Source organism: Hemitrygon akajei, chromosome 24, assembly GCF_048418815.1.
Source record: "Hemitrygon akajei chromosome 24, sHemAka1.3, whole genome shotgun sequence".
NCBI classification, from domain to species: Eukaryota; Metazoa; Chordata; class Chondrichthyes; order Myliobatiformes; family Dasyatidae; genus Hemitrygon; species Hemitrygon akajei.
Window position 1 is genome coordinate 53,130,691 of NC_133147.1, and position 6,280 is coordinate 53,136,970.

General features: G+C 54.7%; 1 protein-coding gene and 1 pseudogene across 1 annotated transcript in view; both read right to left on the bottom strand.

The window, feature by feature from the left end:
- LOC140715621 (C3a anaphylatoxin chemotactic receptor-like) overlaps positions 1-4,261 on the bottom strand; it is a 28,055-nt gene extending 23,794 nt beyond the window's left edge. The window contains exon 1 of the mRNA XM_073027989.1: positions 4,120-4,261. The gene's annotated coding sequence lies outside the window, so the exon portion shown is untranslated. The remainder of the gene's footprint in view (positions 1-4,119) is intronic.
- On the bottom strand, positions 1,545-2,461 carry LOC140715741 (C3a anaphylatoxin chemotactic receptor-like; annotated as a pseudogene).
- Positions 4,262-6,280: the final 2,019 nt, after the last annotated feature.

Sequence of the window (6,280 nt, forward strand, 5' to 3'; positions counted from 1 at the left end):
ATATATTTAAAGTGGAGGTGGATATGTTCTGGACTCGTCAGATCATCAACAGTTAATGGGGAGAAAACAGGAGACTGGAGACCAGGGGCGGGAGGAGAAACTGATCGTCACTGTCCATCACATCCATGCCCCCATGATTTTATAATCTTCCAGCAGGTCTCCCCTCAGCCCCCGGAGAAGATGATCCAGTTTGATCCACCCTCCCCATACAACCTGGTGTTGTGCAAGTTTTTCCTTGTAAACCAGGCTTTTCTGTGCCATGGTCCAATCACGCAAGGGGTCTCCCCGGACCCCAGGGTGGGGACCGCTGTTGTAAACACAAGAGATTCTGCAGCTCTTGCTAACTCTTCCAGAGCAACACGCACAAAACGCTGGAGGGACTCAGAGGAGCGATTGTTGTCTCATTATGTGCCGCGTCGTATGGCGTAGGCGATCGTGGTCTGAGATCAATATTGTTCTTGGCAAATTTTCCTGCAGAAGGGGTTTGCCATTGCCTTCTTCTGGGCAGTGTCTTTACAAGACGGATGACCCAGGTCATTATCAACACTCTTCAGAGATTGTCTGCCTGGTGTCAGTGGTCGCATAACCAGGACTTGTGATCTGCACCGGCTGTTCATATGACCACCCCCCACCTGCTCCCATGGTTTCACGTGACCCTGACTGGAGGGTCTACAACTTGCCCAAGGGTGACCTGCAGGCTGGTGGAGGAAAGGGGCACCTTACATCTCCTTTAGTAGAGATGTATCTCCACCCCACCACCTTAGGATCTATGGAAATAGATAAGCAGTCATATTTATTCATTTCCATAGATGAATAAACATATCTTTGATTCATTTTATTGATAATTTATTTCATAATATTATTTTTAATGAATAAATAATCCTGGTGAAGGGTCTTGGCCCTAAACCTTGGCCACAGCTGGAGTACAGTGTCCATTTCTGGTCTCCACAGTACAAGAAGGAGGTGACTGCACTGGAGAGGGTGCAGAGGATGTTGCCTGTGCCTGAGCATTTCTGTTACGAGGAGAGACCGGAGAGGCAGCGTCTGTTCTCCTTGGAGCGGGGGGATGCTGAGGGGGGACCTGATGGAGGTAGCAGGGGTGGGGCAAATGTTACGACGAGATAGAGCTGTCATGTCTGGTCGCCATGGCAATGAGGAAGCCGGGCTCAGGAGACAGTGAACCAACTTGGCCTGGACTCAAGCAGAGGGCCCTTTGAGCCAGGACAAGTTTTTTTTGATTGGATGCTATCTGACGACTGCGGGGAAATATTCAGTTAGTTGATCAGGGGTTGAATAGATCACGTGAAAATAGGTGGTGGGGGACAGGGGTCAGTGGTTGGCTTTCAGCAGAGTAATTTGGTTCACCAGGCCTTGAACAGTAGGCCTTGTAGGATTGGGACAATGGTAGGTAGAGCGGTGGGGGGGTGCGGGTGCAATAAAGGCAGGAGGTGACAGTGGGCAAAATGGAGTAAGAGGTATCAATAGCATTGGTGGGACATAGAGGGACAGCCCTCACACTCTGGCAGCCATACTGGAGATGTTCTTCATGCGAGTCCTGCAGGCTGACTCCGTCCACTCCTAAGCAAAGGCCAAGCGGAGCGAGGTGGATAGGGAACGCCGGAAAACTTGGCGGAAGTCACGGCCAACAAAGACATAGAGCAGGGGTTCAGGGCGCTGTTGAGGGAGACTAGGCCCACGGAGAAGCTATCCCAGACCCAGGCCGCCTGATGTTTGGAGAAAGCCTGAGCTAGGCCACAGATGTTGTATGGGAGCCAGCAGAGGAAAAAGGCGGCAACTACAACTGCAATGAGGCGGACAGGCTTCCTGGTCTTGCTGGACTTGGCAAACTTGCCCCTCTGCAGCTTCTGGCCGATCAGGGAGGTAGCAGAATGCCATGATGAGGAAGGGGAAGATGAAGGCAAAGAGGGCCCGTGTCACCTCCACCACCTCCCTGGTCCAGTCTCCAAAATAAGTCCCGGTGTAGTTCAAGCTGCAGTAACTCAAGCCGAACTCAGAGTCTATGTACATCTTCCGTGTCAGCAGAGTGGGCAGGCTCATGAGGAAGGCGAGGGCCCCAGGCCGCAAGACAGGCCGCACGCACCCTAGCCAGGGACCGGTGAGTCTGGGACCAAACGGGCCTAGTGACGGCCAGACAGCGGTCGATGCTGATCATGGTCAATAGGAAAACACTGGCGTACATGTTCAGGACGATGGCAGAGGGAATGAGCTTACAGAGGACATTGTCTGTAGGCCAGGAGTTTCCTCAGGGCAATGTTAGCCATCTGGACGGGGAGGCTGAGGCAGTAGGTCAGGTCTGCCACAGCCAGGTTCAGGAACCACACCGTGTTGACGCTCCACTTCATCTTGAAGCCTGTCACCCAGATGATGGTCCCATTGCCGGGACGCCCAACAGGAAAGTGAGGGCGTAGACAAAGATGGACAAGATGGCGGATGTTGGCATTTAGGTCCCAGAATACTCAGGAAAGTTCTCATATGAGTAGTTTCCAAAGGAAGACATGTTGTAGAAGTAATCATCTCCATAATACATCATGCTGAGCCTGGAGGGGACGGTATTGTGGAGGTAAGAGAGGTTGGGAATGGAGGGAGGGGACAAGAAGAGGGAAGGAGGGAGATGGGTGAGGGAAACAGGAAGCAGGGAGAGAGAGGGAGGGAAAAGAGGGAAGATGGGGTCAAAAGGAGAGATGCATGAGAGTGGAAAGGTAGGTGAAGATGATGGATGAAAGAATATTGAAGGGGAAAGGGGGGGAGGGGGATGAACAACAGAGGAGCAACTGAAACGGGTGGATGAAGAGGTGTGAAGGGAGGGGGAGGGTAGAGAGATGGATGGGTAAGGGGAGGATGCTGGGTGCTGAAAGACGGAAGGAGTGGCAGAGGAGATGGGGAAGGGAGGACAGGTGAAGATTGGTTGAAGATAACCGGGGGGGGGGGGGGAATGAAGAATAAGGATAGGTGAGAGAAGGGAAGAGGAGAGAAATGGGAGAGGGAGTAGACAAGGTGAGAGGAGGAGGTGAGGGAAGGAGAAGAGGGAGAGTGAAGAGGAAAGGGGAAGAGGGAAGGGGAAGAGAGAATGGGATGGGGATGAGGGAAGGAGAGGGGGAAGAGGAAAGGGGAGGGGAAGAGGGAAGAGGCGGGGGAACATGAGGAGAGAAGGATGAGGAAAGGGGAGAGTGAAGGAGAACGGGAGGAGGAGCAGAAAGAAAGGGTGAGGAGGGGAAGGGAAGAGTAAGAGGAGAAAGGGGAGGGGATGGGTGGACATGAGTGGAAGGGGTGGAGGAGAAAGGGAAGGGAAGGAGGAGGATGTCGGAAGGGGAGGGTGGGGAAGAAAAGGTAAGGGGTGGAGAAGGGAGGGTGAGGAAAAGGGAGGGGAAGGAGGAGGGAAGGGGAGGAGGAGGGAAGGGGAGCAGGAGGAAAAGGTGGAAGCATTGCGTAGGAGACTGAAGGGTGAAGGGAAGGAGGGAGGGGGTAGAAATGGGGTGTGGGGGAAGGGAGGTTGCAGTACGTGGCAGGGGCAAGCAAAGAGAAAGGGGGACGGAGGAAGTGAGGTGAAGTGGGGGGGAGGGTTGAATGCAGGAACGGTGGAAAGAATAATGGGGGAAAGAGGGGAAGGTGAGTGGCAAAGGGTGGAGGGGGCAGGGGAAGAGATGGAGAGGAGGGAAGAACAAGAAAGGGAGGGGTGAAGTTTTGAAGGGGTTGGAAAGGAGAGGGGCCTGAGTGGGGAGAGGAGGGTTGGAGGGAAATGAGAGAGAGGATGGAGGTCACAACCATCTCCCCCCTCACAGCCCCTCCTGCACCACGGTGCTCACTCCTCACCAGCCCTCACACACCACATTGGTTCTCCTCCCTGACAGACCCTCCAGCCCCACAGCAGAGACGGGAAATGGACGGGGAAGGGGAAGAAAGTGGCCTTCAGTGTGACACTCCCTCCTCACCTCCTCACCCTCAGCACGGCACTCCCCCCGACTGAAATGAACGCATTGCGCGCCTTCATCCTCACTTCACAACACCCTCTCCCCCCCTCCCTCCCCACCATTCATCATCCACTGCCGGCCCCTAGGGACCCCAGCTCCAGCATTCCTTCCTGGGCCCCCACCGACTCACCTTGGAGCCTGTTCTCCCTCTCGATGAAGTTCAGCCTCCCCGGAATCTCTGGCTCACTCCGTCCCCCCGGGCAGCTCGGGAGAGTTGGACTCAGATCCCAAACTGCTGCGACCACAGCAACCAATCCTGAAGAAGAACTGTGCAGAAACGAACGGAAGAGCAGGGAAGGGAGAATAGGACGCTGGTCCGGGAGCAGTCCGGAGAGTGGAGCGGGTCCCGTCTGAGGCTGAAAAACACATCAGCATGATTTTGTCACTTTTTTTTAATCTCTGGTATCCGGTTTAACAGCTCAGTTCCTCAAACTGAATCAGATGGCGATGGCAAAGCGTTGAAGAGAAACCACAGGAGTTCCTGAATGAGAGCAAAAGGAGTAAATATCCCATCACACACTCCCAGGGTCAGACACAGAGTGAAGCTCCCTCCACACCGTCCCATCACACACTCCCGGGGTCAGACACAGAGTGAAGCTCCCTCCACACCGTCCCATCACACACTCCCGGGGTCAGACACAGAGTGAATCTCCCTCCACACCGTCCCATCACACACTCCCGGGGTCTGACACAGAGTGAAGCTCCCTCCACACCGTCCCATCACACACTCTCGGGGTCAGACACAGAGTGAAGCTCCCTCCACACCGTCCCATCACACACTCTCGGGGTCAGACACAGAGTGAAGCTCCCTCCACACCGTCCCATCACACACTCTCGGGGTCAGACACAGAGTGGAGCTGTTCTGATTGCGCTGGGAGAAATCGAGGAAAAACTGCTGTAACAAGGTCGTGAGTTACTTGGAAATTGGTTTGAAACGTGTCTTAGACATCTACGTGAGCGGCTGGTTTAGTGTGGAAGCTTCGTTTGGAGTTTTTCTGCCAGTTTGGACGGGGTTCGTTGACGGCTGCGAACTGCGTAGCACCCAGCTGTGGCTGCTGGCAACTCGCCAGGAAGCCGGGTCACTCCAAAAACCGGAGACAAACGCCGTTGTTCCCCCACTGACATCGGGACAACCTCCTTCCATCTTTATCGTCGGGATTCTCGATCGGTGTAGGAGCCGAAGCATCGTTTGAGACGTCTCGACCTCACCGCCTGGAAGTTCTGCAGGACTAACGGAGCCTTTCCCGGCGGGTGGAGTTTCTGGCACGGAGCCAGCAAGGTACTGTCGAGTACAAACTTTTCCAGGCAGTTACTCAACTCGCTCCAGCACTTTATAAGCAGCACCACCGTATCTTTCTCGATTCGGACACAGAAGTAACATGCCGGACCAGTCTACGGGGAGTCGCAGGCCTTCGGGGAGTTATGCCAAGGCGGCTGCCTCTCCAGCCTCGGACAACGCCCTGTTTCGGTCGGTGAAAGTGGGACGCGGGGTGCAATGTATTTTGCGAACTGGAACTACCCTGGAAAAGTGCGCGGAGGCTATGGAGGACTTGTTGGGGAGAGATGGTGTTTTGGCCACTGAGAAAGAGTTCGGGAAGGCAGTGTTTTATCTCAGGAATGATGAGTTGGTGCTCATCATTCCTCAGTAGGGGGATCATGGTGGAAAACATCTTTTTACAGATGGAGCTGGTGACAGCTCCCACACAACACATCGTCCTCGGTCACGTAAAGCCTTTCATCCCCAACGAGGACCTGCTTCCCGCACTAGCCCGCTTGGGGCAAGTACGGTCAGAAATAATTGCCATCAGGCACAAATTCAGGAGACACACCCTCCGTACCGTAATCTCTTTCCGGCGACAGGTATTCATGAAGCTGGAAAGGGAGGACGAAGTTGAGGGCCGGTTTACTATCCGGCACGAGGGGGTAGATTATCAGGTGTATTGGAGCTCTGAGCGCCCACGGTGCCATGCGTGCGGGGAGGTGGGGCACTTTCGGAGGGACTGTCCTAGCACCCGAAAACCCATGGAGTCCACTTCGGGAACCAGTGCCCCAGCTAACTCTGCCCCTGATCCCATTCCTGCTCCTACACATGTGCCGGCCCCTGCTCCTGCCCCTGACCCTGTCTCTACCCCTGTCCCTATTCCTACGTCTGTTCCAGTCACTACTCCTACCCCTGTGGTTCAGGCGGGTGATCCTGAGGCTACGTGCAGGGAGGTTCAGGCGAGGGATGGGGTGGAGCCCGTGCGGGGAAGGAAAGCGGGGAAGAAATCCAAACACATTAAGAAGTCGGC